We start from the raw sequence: 15,075 nt of genomic DNA, 5'->3' as shown, positions 1-15,075 counted from the left end.
TATTGCACTCCATTCAACCTCACTTCACTCTGCTCCACTACTCTCTGCTATTCCACTTTACACCACTACAATATACTCCACTCTACTGTACCCACTCCACTCTATGTCACTCCACTCTACGTCACTCTATGCTATTCCACTCTATGCTACTCGACTGTACACCACTCAGAGCCACTCCACTCTATGCTATTCCACTATACATCACTTTACTCTATGCTACTCTACTCTATGCTATTCCACTATATACCACTCCACTCTACTCCACTCAACTTTATTCCACTCCAATCTATATCACTGAAACTCCATGCTATTCCACTCTACCCCACTCCACTCCATGCCACTCCATTCTGTACCACTCCACTCTACGGCATTCCATTGTACGCCACACCACTGCACTCTATTCCACTGTAAAAACGCCTCACCACTCCACTTTAAGCTGTTCCACTGTATGCCACTAAAATGTATGCCATTCTACGCCACTAAAATGTATGCCATTCTACACCACTCCACTGTATGCTATTCCACTCTATGCCAGTCCACTGGATGCCACTCCACTCTACACTATTCCACTCTACACTACTCTACTCTCCACTATTCCACTGTACACCACTCCATTGTACGACACTGAACTTGGTGCCACTCCACTGTCTGCTATCCCACTGTATGCCACTCTACTTTGCGCCAATCTACTGTATGCCACTCTACTGTATGCCGCTCCACTATATGTCACACCACTCTATGCCTCTCCACTCAATGCTATTCCACTCTACTCCACTTGACTCTATGCAACTTTATGCCCCTCCAATCATCGCTATGCCATTCCACTCTAAGCCCCTCCACTATACCATATTCCACTTTATGCCACTCCACTCTGCTCTTTTCTACTTTACACCACCCCACTGTACACCACTCCATCCTATGCCACTCCACTCTACACTACATCACTCTACGCCAATCAACTCTATGCTATTCCACTCTACCCAACTCCACTCTATGGCACTCAACTTTATGCCACTCCAACCTACGCTATTCACTCTATGCCACTAAACTCTATGCCACTCTACTCTGCGCCACACTGCTCTACGCCAATCTATTCAATGATATTCCACGTTACGCCACTCTATGGCACTCCACTCTACGCTACTCCACTTTACACCACTCTACTGTATGCTATTCAGTTCAGTGCCACTATACTGTATGCCACACCACTCTACGACAATCCACTTTATGGCACTCCACATTATGGCACTCCACTGTGTGCCAATCCAATCTACACTATTCCAGTCTATGCCACTTCACTCTATGTCACTCCACTCTATGCTGTTGTAATCTATGCCACTCCGATTCATGCCACTCTACCGTACACCATTCAACTCTAAGCCACTGCTCTCTACCCAACTCTTCTCTATGCCACTCTACTCTTTACTATTCAAGGCTACGCCAGTCAACTGTACACCATTTTATGCCATTCCATTACACAGTACTCCACTCTATACCACTCCAATGTATGCTACCCCACTTTATGCCATTCCACTCTACACTACTTCTCTCTACGCTATTCTACTCTATGCTACTCCCCTTTATGCCACTCTATGGTATGCCTCTCACCTCTACACAACTCCACTCTACGCCACTCAAATCTACACCACTCTATGACATTTACAATATTTCACTCTACGCCACTCCAGTGTGCGCCCCTGTGCTCTACTCCAGTCTGCTCTATCTCACTGCAGTCTATTGACACTCAGCGTTACGCTATTCCACACTACACCATTCCACTCTATGGTGATCCACTTCACACCAAGCTGCTTTACACCACTCCACTGTATACTACTCACCTCTGCACCATTCCATTGTGTGTTTGTTGGACATTGGATTAATATTATGGTAAATATGCATCTACAACTGGCAAGAAGGCCCCTAACACAGTATAGGGCTCAGTACAGGTCTCAATAAATTATTCCCATGTCAACCCTGGGTAGCTTGGCTGCAAGAAGGCAGGCTTAATTTAGGAGACAGGTATGTAAAGCATTAAAAACAAAAATTTATAAAAATTGGAAATATTTGTATCTTTACAATTACACCAAAAAGACAAAAATCCAATGTAGGGAACAGGAAATATGAATTTTAAAAGATTTAGCACCATATTGCACTTCGAAAACTATAGCCACTCTGGGATATCTGGTTGTGCTTGAGAGGGACAAAGTCAAAGTTTCAGGCCAACCGCGATGGAGCCCTGCTCGGATACTCCTCACAGTGGTGCTCGGTCAAAATTTTACCTTCAACTTAGAAACTTTTCTGGAGCTTTTTCTGCCGGGGGGGCCTTCGATGCTCTTCACCAGTCCGGATTTGATGAGGGTTTGCCAGCTTGCTTTTAGGGAGCTCCCAGTCAAACTCTGGAAGTTTGTCCCGCTGGAACTGTTCAGCTGGACAAACCAGCAGGGCAGGCCGGATCGCATTTGAAGGTGGCTGGCTTGGCTCTAGCGGTTGAGTCGGTTCCCTTATGGAGCTTTTTTCCATAGTTGTTCCAAACTTCTCCAAACTTCTGGAACCTCTTTCCAAAGTTCCTCTTGAGGGTCCAAAGTGTCCAAAACAAAAACCAAGGGTCTGGAAGCTCCAAGATGGTCCTTGAAACGTTTGAACCACAATTCCCACAATCCACATGGACAAAACCCTCACAAATTCACTAAACGCAGGGGATTCTTGGTGGTGATGATACAAGTGTGCTCTGTTAACCTGTAGCTTGCAGGGAGTCCCCCTCTTTATTCCTCTTGAAGCAATGTACAATACATCCAAAGGCTGTAGGTCCAGGTAATGCAGCAGGCACAGTCAGTCAGAATGCAGGGCCTTATGGTGCAAATCAAGTTTCCAGCTTGACAAGCCTTCTCCTTCGTTTAGTTTCAAGCACCAGTTCAGAAAGGCTCTGCTCCTCTGACATTCAGTGTTCTCTGGAGTCAAGCAGGAGAGCACTCCTATCCAATGAGGTGGAGGCAACACCCCATAACACGACCACCTCCTCCAAAGTGTGGCATATTCTTCTCTCAGAAAGCACTATTCCTCCAACATTTAGTAGGGCTGGGATCTCAGCAGAGGAGCAAAAAATAGTTAAACCAACTCCCAGTATGGGTACTTTCCATAACCTTCTTCCCCATACCATCTGCAGATGCCTGACTCAAGCCTGCCATCTGGCTGGGCTTGGCCAGGCCCTGGGCCAGGGTGGATAGATGGACCTGGCTTTCACTGCCTGTCCTAATCCCCTTTGAAGGTTCATGCTTTACAACCCCTTCCCCCTGCTCTGGCATTCCTGTGTAGCAGAACTCTCTCTACCAGATAGCCTCTCAATGGATGAGACACTTATCACTCCATCAAAGCAGCCTGGCTAATCCTGTTAACTCTGACCAATCAGGGAAGAGGGCAGAAAGACAAAATGTTGGCTTATAGACAAGAAAGTCTTATAACTTCTTTTCTGTATATTTTAGGATACATTTAACAATGGCATATTATTGGATTTACCAATACCAATCCCCTAAATCCTTGAATGGTATTTTATTTAATTCCTAGCAATAGTTATGCATTCATAAACGATTGCAATGACATCCAATGGGGCTAGTTATCTACAATGGGGAAAATGAATTGGCCAAATTCTCCTACAACAAAACATCTTTTATAAAGGCCCTGCTTATAGTTACTGGACATCCCACCCCCGGGGTGCCTAGGGGAGACTTTAGGGGTCTTAAACTTGCAAACATTTTGGGAGGCACTTTACTGCAAAGTGGAAAGTGAAATGCACAATTTCTCTATCTCCCAGAGCATATAAAAGATCTTTTACAAGGGCCCTCCTTATAATGACATGGCCCCCACCCCTGAGACACCTAGGGGAGACCCGTGGGTAACCTAAAATGCTAAAGTATTGTAGTTTAGCACTTTGTAATTGCCCATACCACCAAAGTCGAGTGTGGGTACAATTTACATTTAAAAGCAGTGCTGCAACACAGGGCTGCTTTTAAAATGACAGCAGCCTCTCAGAAGTGCACACATGCAAGTGCATAAAGGTCTACTGGCCTCTAAACTGCCATGCCCTATTATATACTAGGGACTTATAAGATAGGTCATACCAATTATAGGTGTACTCTAAAATATAGTGCACCCTCATGTATATGTGTGTTTTCAACATAGCACTGGCTCTGGGCCTGGTTAGACAGAGCCCAGGGACAGCCAGAGTGAGTTACCCCAGTACCTGTCAGAAATAAATAGGTGTGCACAGGGCACACATGATGACTTTGCAACAGTGCTATCCCATTTTATGCCACTTCACCCTATGCCACTCCACTCTTCGCTATTACACTGGATGCCACTCCAATGTATGTCACTCCACTCAACTCTACTCTACGACACTTCACTGTACGACACTGTCTTCACCTGTACTCTGTAACATTTCACACTCCTCTTGACAACACTACACTACATGATTTCAAACACTTGTTTATTATAACATAAAAATCAGGAGAGCGGAGCCAAAATCTGAGGCGCTTTTTAGAGCCCCCGGCTCATGGGGCCCTGGTTGTGGGATTGAGCTCTATCCACAGGCAGACACCACTGAGCACCCATCCCTGGACTTACCCACTGTGCACTGAGGGCACCCAGGGCTTCTCTGGTGGCAGCAAGAGGCAGTACGGAAGCCCCTGTTGCTGCTACAGGAGCCTGTGATTGTTAGCCTTGCATCGTGGAGATACTCACGCTGCATGGTGCCCCAGCCTCCTCCCGAGGAGAGGTCAGTGGGCTGCCAATAATGACCCTTTGCCCACTGGTGGAGAGCAGGCCTCGGACCTCCAGACCTGGAGGCGATGAGGCCTCATGGTGGGGATACCCAATACCTGGACATTGCGGCTGCCGGCTAACGTAGGGTACATGATACGTGCGCAATATCTGCAAGCGGCGCTCCCCTAGGGTGTTTTGAACACCAGGTGAGCACTGGGTCAACTGTGATCCTTAGCACGAGCACTGGCTTGCTGGGGGGGAAAAGGCAGTCGTGGCCATCCTGAATTGGGACATTGGTAGTCTCCTTTATTATAATCATCACCATCATTGTCTTCTTTCTCCAGGCTCGGACTTCCTGCAGCACATGGACTCTCTTTATGGCGCCTCTACTTAATGTCCGTTTGCCTCATGCTGAGAGCACCTGGCCCCCACGAGGAAGACCCTGGCACAATGCATACAGTTGGTGACCGGGCACTGGAGGGGGTTATGGCAGCCAGATTGATTGTTTGAATGGGGATACCAGGAGTTACCCTCCAGTGCAGCTGCTGGCATTAGTCGTCAAGTGTGTTGCCTCTACTGCAACTGTTCCAAGCTACTACCACGCTGCCTTGAACCCATTGCTAGGTGTCTCTCCCACTACACAGGGCCCCATTGACTTGCCCGGGGGCTGATCAGCTGGTACAGTGAGTGACAGACTCTGGTTTTGGCATTCATGGAGAGTTGGCCTTACATCGACTGTTGGAAGCATCGCCGGTGCCCTGCCTTGGGCCCTCTGACTAGGGGCCCGGATTCCTCATGCCTGGCTTTCCAAGGCAACATGAGCCACATCTGAGAGGTCCTTTTTGGTTTTCTTCCGACGGGCGCCATGTGTAGAACCTCACGCAGCTGCTTTGGCTTTACAGGAACAGTGCTTATCTACTCTCCCCAGTGGTTGAAAATCACACATCTGCAAACCTAATGCGAAATCTACTTTGTCGCCTTTTCTCGCAGGCTGTCTCTAGTCAGAAGCCTTCTGTAACACCCGGGGTGGGAACCATGCCCCCAGGACTCACCATATTTGTTGTCGTCGGCCATGCACACATTACTTCATGAGCTCTCCAACATCAAGAATTTCATAGGCTCCATTAGCGCTACAGTCACGAAAACAGCTACGGACGTCTAATCACTACGATCGGTCATCGCCTCCTTCCATCATCGGCTTAACGCCACGAAAATGCAGCTTATGGAGGTAGAGGCATGCATTGACAGCATCCTGGAGTGGTAAGCAGAGGTGGGACCACTGAGGAGGAAGGTGATTGACTAGGAAGACAGAAGCAGACAAGGCAATGATTGCATCACAGGATTACTGGAAAAAGTGGAGGGGTGCATATGATCCCATCCATCTGTGATTTTCTGTCAAAACTCCAGTACCTGTAATTTGTCCTGGAGCTGGAGAATCAGTGGGCACACAGGGCCCAATCCCACACATCCTAATCCCACATGCAGGGACCCTGGTCCATACTGGCATGTCTTCTGAGACAATAATAATCAGGGGGAGAATGGATCACTTGTCCTGTGAAATAAGGGTCTTTGTCAGATTGGAGCCATATAAAAAAACCTCATAATACGTACACAGGCCGGTGACGGTATATCTTGATTCTCCGCCTAGGTGTAACGTTACAGCATCATCATAGGGTTTTTATATAGTCTGTATGCTGTCCTCCACCTGGAGGTAGACCAACTGATTTTCCAGTAGTGTCCAGAGATATAAGAACAGTGAAAAAAGTGCATGTGCTCAGGTGCTGTGAGTTAAAATTCTCGACATCACTATATTGCGCAGAAATTTACTCCTAAGAAGGTGATGTGAGAAAATAAAAACAAATCAGGTGCGATTGTAGACCCAGTTACCAGTCTACCGCACTATTGGGTCGACATGTTTCAGCCTTCTTGCAAATTCTAAAGGCTTTCTTCAGCACCGAAGCGCTTAGGTAGCTTGTTGCAGCCCCTAATTATAGTGGTTAACTTACCACCAGCATTGTGAATTCAGATCTCTAGTATCTGGAATTATAAGAACGAAAAGATATAAATATTATCATAGTTCTTGAGTATGTACCCTATATGTCTGAGGTAATCAAATTTTGTACCACTGATATATTAATAATGCTGTTGCATTTTATTATGCAAATTAATCGAGATACACATTTTTATACACCTTGTTGGTCTCAGTTAAGAAGGCTAACAAGGTAGCATAGCTATTTAAAAATGGCGAATATGGCAGGTTGTTGAGTGGTATGTGCAAGCACGTTTTATTGTGCATTAACAAGTCTAACTGGCATTAGGGTTGGGAGTATGTGACCTATCGGGGTCAGTTTCATTATTAAAAACAGAGCTTTGGCCCCGAGGACTGTCATGGTAATGCCAAAACAAATTCAGACGTCCTTTTCTCAGATGATATTACGTACGGACATGTGTGCGTACTTATAGAGTGCAAGCTGTTTCAACTTTCAGCTTCATGCAGTTAACCCAATGTTAGTCATGCGGGAAGATTTAACAGTAAGAGTTAGCGGTGATAAATGGATTCGAAAGTTTACCTTTACGATATGTAGTTACTTCATTTTTCAGGATTCCACCGAGCGGTAAATGGCCTTGCTCTGAAATAGGCAAGAGTTATAGTTCCATATATCTTAGCTTAGTTGGAAACTTTTAGGGGATGTGAGTCAGCAGCTTACCAACACCGACAAGTCTCTGACTTGTTCTGGCTCTGTGCGGCGTCCCGGTAGACGAGGGCCGCGTAGATAGCCCAATTAACATAGAGGTGGCTGCGGAAATGGTGGTAGGACTAATCAACCCATGTTGGTTGGCAGCTTTGGTTAGCATATGACAGGATTTGTCTATTTAAAGTAATATGACTGCTCGAGGGCTCTAAATGAAGGCATAAGAATAAAGGCAATTAACTTACTGAAGGGTCACTACATAATTACCAGAATGATATTTTTCATTCATTTAAGTCTATTGTGGGGAGTAACTTTGCAATTCAGTTGTAGTTAACCACGTGTTGATAACAGGGTGTGTATTGTCATCAGAATAGGTTCTGTGTCAACTTGTCAGAAAACTATGTTTGTCTACATGTTAGATACAGCCTGTAGTGGCTATGTAACTTGCAGATGATTTTACAGCGTGTGCCATGTGATAGTATCGTTCAGTCCCTCGCTGTCTGTCTTCAAGCGATGAACCCAACGTTGTTCCTTCTCAAAAAGGACACGTTCTGCATTGTGGGTCTTGGTGTACAGAGTCTCGAGGACAACCCATTTTAGATCCTCGGCAGAGTGATCTTTTTCAATGTAATGTATGCTCATCTTAGTAGTAGGTCGTTTACAATTGATGTTACTCTTGTGTTCACCAATGCGTAATTTTACTTTGCGACAAGTCATACCTATGTACCTACTTTGTCAAGGACATGTGATCATGTATATCACATGGGTTGTGTTACAGTTGGTATGTTGGCGCAATGTCCAGGTGAAATTAGGCAGTAGTTGGAATTCTTTGGTGGTCTTTGTCAGTTTGCACACTACGCATGATCTGCATGGATAGTGGACACAATGGCACACATGTCCGTATGTAATATCATCTGAGAAAAGGACGTCTGAATTTGTTTTGGCATTATCATGACCATCCTCGGGGCCAAAGCTCTGTTTTTAATAATGGAACTGACCCCGATAGGGTGCATACCATGGCGTTCAACTAATGTACGCCACACGCAGAATGTAAATTATCCTACAAGATGACTCCCAACCCTAATGTCAGTTAGACTCGTTAATGCACAATAAAACATGCTTGCACATACCACTCAACAACCTGCCATATTTGCCATTTTTAAATAGCTATGCTACCTTGTATGCCTTCTTAACTAAGACCAACAAGGTGTATCAACATTTGTATCTCGATTAATTTGCATAATAAAACGCAACAACATTATTGATACAAGCTACCTAAGCACTTCGGTCCTGAAAAAAGCCTTTAGAATTTGCAAGAAGGCTGAAACATGTCAACCCAATAGTGCGGTAGACTGGTAACTGGGTCTACAATCGCACCTGATTTGTTTTTATTTTCTCACATGATCTTCTTAAGAATACATTTATGCGCAATATAGTGATGGAGAGAATTTTAACTGATTATTATTGTAACCTCAGGAAGTTGAATGGATCATAGCTTCTTTTTCCCTCAACAATGATTACTACATATTGAAGCAGCGTGCAGCTGTGGAAACTTGGCTCACAGTGAGAACCGAAATATGGTCAAATCACTGTCAAGGATTGACCACAAAGTGTGGAATTTCACTCCAGTTTCAAAAAAAGGCGTTCCGAGCAGATCAAAGCAAATATGGCAGAGAATCCGGGCCTGAGCTACACTGAGGAGGAAATGAGTGCTACACAGGCAGAGTCTTTATCATTACAAGACAAGGACTTAACACAGACATTAACACAAACAAGCGAGTGGTACGAACTAACAGAAATTAAAAAGGAGCAAGTCAGAACTGCCATCCATGCGATAATAATGAAGGAATATCTACATGTCAATGCTGCCCCCAAGGGCTTGTGGGTTCAGAATGCCCCCCGCATTTTCCTAAAAGATTTAGCTTTCCTTAAAGACTGGTCCGCTATTTCATGGAAGTTAGTTTAGAATTCATAAGAAGGCTGAAACATGTCAACCCAGTAGTGCGGTAGACTGGTAACTGGGTCTACAATCGCATCTGATTTGTTTTTATTTTCTCACATCACCTTAAGAATCCATTTTTGCGCAATATAGTGATGTAGAGAATTTTAACTCACAGCACCTGAGCACAATTCACTTTTTTCACTGTTCTTATATCTCTGGACACTACTGGAAAATCAGTTGGTCTACCTCCAGGTGGAGGACTGCATACAGACTATCTAAGAACCCTATGATGATGCTGTAACGTTACACCTAGGCGAAGAATCAAGATATACCGCCACCGGCCTGTGTACGTTTTATGAGAGGTTTTTTATATGGCTCCAATCTGACAAAGACCCTGATTTCACAGGACAAGTGATCCATTTTCCCCCTGATTATTATTGTAACCTCTGGAAGCTGAAGGGATCATAGCTTCTTTTTCCCTAAACATTGATTACTACACATCTCATGAGACACCAACAAGCGAGACAAATGATCATGTCAGTGAAGAAAAATGGCCCTCACCACTGTAAGACTCATCACATTTTCAACCCACCAACTTCTCCCACAAGACCAATCATGTGCAGAAGCTGTTCTTGGCACTGCGTCACTAACTTCAGAAATAGGAAATATGGTATGATCTTCTAGAACCAGCCGTGATGCTGATAACTGTGGAGGGCAGAACCTGGGAGTATGATGACCCTGAAGACTTGGAGAGTCTAGATGTCCTGGACCTCTGCAACATGACTCCCAAGAGTAACCTGGAGAAACAGCACCTCCTACCAAGGTGTGGGAGAAATGACTACCTGACGACTAGGAGGAGTGTCGTAACCTAGAGAGTGTCTTACAACATGGTCATCGGAATGTGGCAAGCATCAGACAAGAACCATGATGGTCAGAGAGGGACAAATCACATTCACCAATTATAGCTTAAGGTTTCCTGAATGGATGCTGTCTGGCTCCCAGGTCCGATTGATGCCTTTCTTGGTTCTTTCCCTGCAGTGGGGATCTTGCGATAAGAGAATGCTGATTGAACAATGCTGCCGACTTGGTGGTGTCATCCTGGCACTGTGGGGTGTGCCCTTGTGAGACCCCCCATCGCCCAGCTTGCCTGAGTGACATCTGCAGAACGTTGATGGACTATTATAAGGGCTTAACTTGGAATGAGCCTCTACTGTTGTTTTGGTCCCTCAATCATGTTATTTGTTCATATGTTTGCAACAGTTTTCTAAGATTTACTTGTTACTAGTTTTGGTACAGGGACTCTTGGTCCAAATGCTCATCATTTTTCTGACATGGTGGCAAGCTTCTGGGCTTGGGGGCTTTATTGGCCGATGGGTTGCCACCATGCAGGTGCTGTATAGACTGCACAAACTGACACTTCATGGGCCAAGGCCCGGTACTGCAGGTGGTCGGTTAAGCTCTGACCCAGACCTACACACCTAGTTGTACCCATCCTCCAGAGCTAGGGGAGGTGACAACGGTATTTTCCTCACATCTCTGCATTATTGCGTAATATTCTTCTCTGCATTCCAGAATTTTCAGTTAACGCACAAGAGACAACTCCTGCTTTTTCTCCTTGTAGCCCCCTTTTTTATTACCATCAACCTTTCCTCCCTGACCCCCTCTGGTGTCTCCCCATACCCCCCATTACAGATAACCCCTCTCAATTTAAACAGCCAGACACACTTCATTAAGAGACAGAAAATCCTCTCTTTTCTAAAACTAAACATCCGATATACCATTGCTCCAAGAAATGCATCTGGCTCCTACTGAATATGACAAACATAGACGGAACTGGGTGGGTGCAGTGTTGCATGCTAGCAGGACACAGAAAACCCTCACATGTCCAACCACTCCCCAGGGCCATAGGAAAAGCAGGGAGGCCATTCTGATTCACAAATCCCTGGCCGCATGTACATTGCAGATGTGGAGCGGCCCTTTGGGCAGGTACATCTTTGCTAAGGTTAAGATCTGTGATGAGGCTTTGATTGTGGGTTCTAGCTATGCTCCTGTTGGAACCAACGTTACAAAAAGGGGGGTTGAACCCATGCAGTCGCGGGGACCTGGGCGCTACGTGGTACATAAACAGAAGGGTCCCCACAAGGACAGTGTATTGTACACTACATACACTAAAAAACTAAACACACTCCAACAAAATTACTATATGTCAAGTATTGGCATTTATTTGTCAACACCATATGGTTGCCAAGGGGCAATCGAAATTCACAATTAATAGATAGCCCCATAGGAGGGCAGGAGGGAAGGGAAGGAAAGAGAGTAAGTGCACGTGAGAAAAAGGTGAGCACAGTCAAAAGACAAAATCAATTGTAGCTTTATAAATGAATCACAATACATAATACATAAAATACATGAACCCTAAGTCAGGGTAGACAATGAGAGTAAATTAAACAATGACAATCAACGGTCACATACAGATTTTTGAAAAAAGTCTGGGGCATGTGCCGGAAGTCCAAGGAAAAACAGTCGACGTTTCGACCCCTGTCTATAGGCTATCTTGAGTCCTTATACGGGGTCTTCATCAGGACATAAGACCGGGAAATGGGGAGGGAAGGTTGGGGCGATAGTATCTGAAAAGTTAAAAACAAGAACAATAGCACTTAGTATAATGAAGGTGGACTGAATCCAGCCGTCTAAAACTCTAATAACTAATGAAAGGAGAAATTACCATGGAGTAAAGGCCCACAATGGCTCTAAACTTGGAAAAAGGAGATGATGCCACGTGAAATATCGTGATCAGTCTCACCGATAAATATTCACAACTACAGAGGAGAACAAACAATTCAAGAGAATATGAATGGTGAGTGCATGTATCTAATCACAAGTACACTCAAAACATCAATTGACTTAAAACATCAACAAGGAATATCACAATAACTCAAAAAAGTGAAGAAACGTGGATGAGTCAATTCATGGACCCATGTGGGAAAAAGCCTCATAAGACTCCATACAAGAGTTCATTCCATTGACCTTAAGGGCAAGGTCCAAACTCAGCATATTGTTACTGTAAAATGTCCCACATTTATCACACGGTAATATGCAAAACATTCAGTATGGTGACCGTTGCTACTGTAATATACTTTTTATATGTATAGCATACCTCCGCAATTAGGAAGAGACAGCATAATGCTTTAAAATCTTACTGTTCTCGCACAGGGACCTTCGGTTCGTTGGTGCCACTCAAAATGAACACTGTAAAAACAGGTGAAGAATGGGATGCAGACTTAGTGCTTTAGTTACATCCTCATTTGCCACAGAAAAACGGTTGCGAGCCTCTGTCATACCTCTAAATGTAGAATTCAGTGTCTCAACCAATAAGACATTGATAGCGTGTTTGGTAAATAAATAAGGGAACACTGGTAGGGCGGCAAAAAGTCCGAACACCTTTATGAAATCCGTCCTATGGATTAAGAAGGACAGCAAGTCAAAGCGTGCCTTTTCACAACATTCTAAAACGGGTGAAAACCGAAGCATCTACTTACGAAATCTTGACGCCAGGTCAAACCCTCTAAAGGACACCAGCCATTATGCGGAGTGGACGGCGGAGTGTTGGGCAGCGGCCTGTTCACAAATTAGCCGAGGTCAATCCTAACAGTTCAAAAGAAAGACCTGTAAGAGCGTGCTATCTCTAAAACTCCTGAAGGTAAACAACCGGCAAACGCGCTACTCACGCGTATCCTGCTCGATGCTGCCTGGAAGGAGACTCGTGCAACCAAAACCCTCGCTGCTACGCGAAGTTGGAGGCGGGGTTAGTGGGTTAAGCAAAGTTGAAGATAGAGGCAGAAAAAAGACTACATCGCTCGCTAAACGTTTTCTTCAATCGGAGGGCAGACTGGCTTCTAATTAATAAACAACATTACAATACAATCCAAGGGAAACAATTTCTTTAAACATATTTTTCAGAACCATTGCATTAGATTAAAATTGTATTGATTTTTACCCCCGTGCAACTCTCACACAGGAGGTTGAAAACGGGCAGGATCCTAATACCAAATATAGTTAAAAAAACCTGAATTACAACAAATCTGTCAATGGGAATGCTGATACTTAGATATGGATACAATCACAGTCAGTAATAACGCGCAACTCTCAGGACATGAGGTTGTAAGCGCAATGTTTCATATATTGAACCGCATGCCATACTGTTACAGGATTTACAATAGAAATGAAATCAAATTCAGATAAACAGTATTACCCCAGTGTGGCCAATTGAGCTAAGCTACTGTCCTGTTCGTTCAGCCCGTTACTGATTGTATCAAGGATGGACATCCATTTGGATTCTCGAGTGTTTAATACCAAGGGTAGGTTTCCTCCTCTCCTACCAAGGACCACTTTTTCAATTACGAACCATCGCAGATCTGCAACAGTATGACCGGCCGTCTGCCAATGTTCTACCAGCGGCGAGCCCGCCACCTTACATCGCAGTCTACTGCAATGGGAGGAAATCCGGGATTTAATTTTCTGTTGGGTCTGTCCCACATAGACTAAACTGCACGGACACTGTATGATGTAAATCACGCCAGAAGAGTTGCAATTTGTGTAGTGTTTTAAGGTATATTTACGGCCCCTATACTTGAATACTTTGGTTTGAACAGTGGTGTCACATGCCGTGCATGTGCCACATCTGTGGTGTCCGATTAATGGGGGCAAATTCCATAAAGATGTCAGAGTAGGTTGGCTTTCGGGCTCAAGGTATGAATGGACCACCATATCTCGTATATTCTTGGCTCTCTTGAAGGAATGAAGGGAAGTTGTGTCTGCCTAACCACCTCAGCCACCAAGGGCCAATGTTGGTTGATGATTTTCTTAATCTCGTTACTGCGGGTGGAGAAAGTTGTCACACAGATGATGCGATCTGTGGCTGATTGAGTACCTGCTTCTGGATTGAGCAGGGATTCTCGGGGATTGTACCAGGCTCGTTTCCTGGCTCGTTTCACCATCCGAGCAGGATAACCTCGTGAGACCAGACGCTCACTGAGGGTATCCGATTCCAAAAAATAATTAGCTCTTGTGGAACAGTTTCTCCTAATTCTTAGGAATTGGCCCACAGGTAGGTTGTCTTTGAGGCCTCTGGGATGATGACTCCCATATTGTAACAGTGAGTTACGTTCGGTTGGTTTCCTAAATAGGGTGGTTCTTAGACGGTCCCCGTCTCTGTAGATTGATATATCTAAAAATGGAATAGTGTCCTGACTGGATTCCATTGTAAATTGAATGTTAGGATTTCTGGAGTTTAGCCAAACATGAAATGCATCTAGTTGATCTTTACTGCCCTCCCAAATACAAAGCACATAATCGATGTATCTGACCCATAGGGTCAAATGGGTCTGAAAAGGGTTGGCATTTGGAAAGATATGTTGTTGCTCAAAATGGTCCATATAAATTATGGCCAGATTGGGAGCAAAGGTCGCTCCCATCGCGACTCCCTTCGTCTGCAAATAGAAAACTTCCTGGAAGATGAAGAAATTTTTCATCATGGCGATCTTAAGTAGCTCTATTATGAAATCAGTGGGGACGGGTACAGGGGCCGGTCGCTTATCCAATGAATTGACTCATCCACGTTTCTTCACTTTTTTGAGTTATTGTGATATTCCTTGTTGATGTTTTAAGTCAATTGATGTTTTG

This window comes from Lissotriton helveticus, chromosome 2_1, assembly GCF_964261635.1.
Source record: "Lissotriton helveticus chromosome 2_1, aLisHel1.1, whole genome shotgun sequence".
Classification (NCBI taxonomy): Eukaryota; Metazoa; Chordata; class Amphibia; order Caudata; family Salamandridae; genus Lissotriton; species Lissotriton helveticus.
This window is presented reverse-complemented; position numbering follows the sequence as displayed.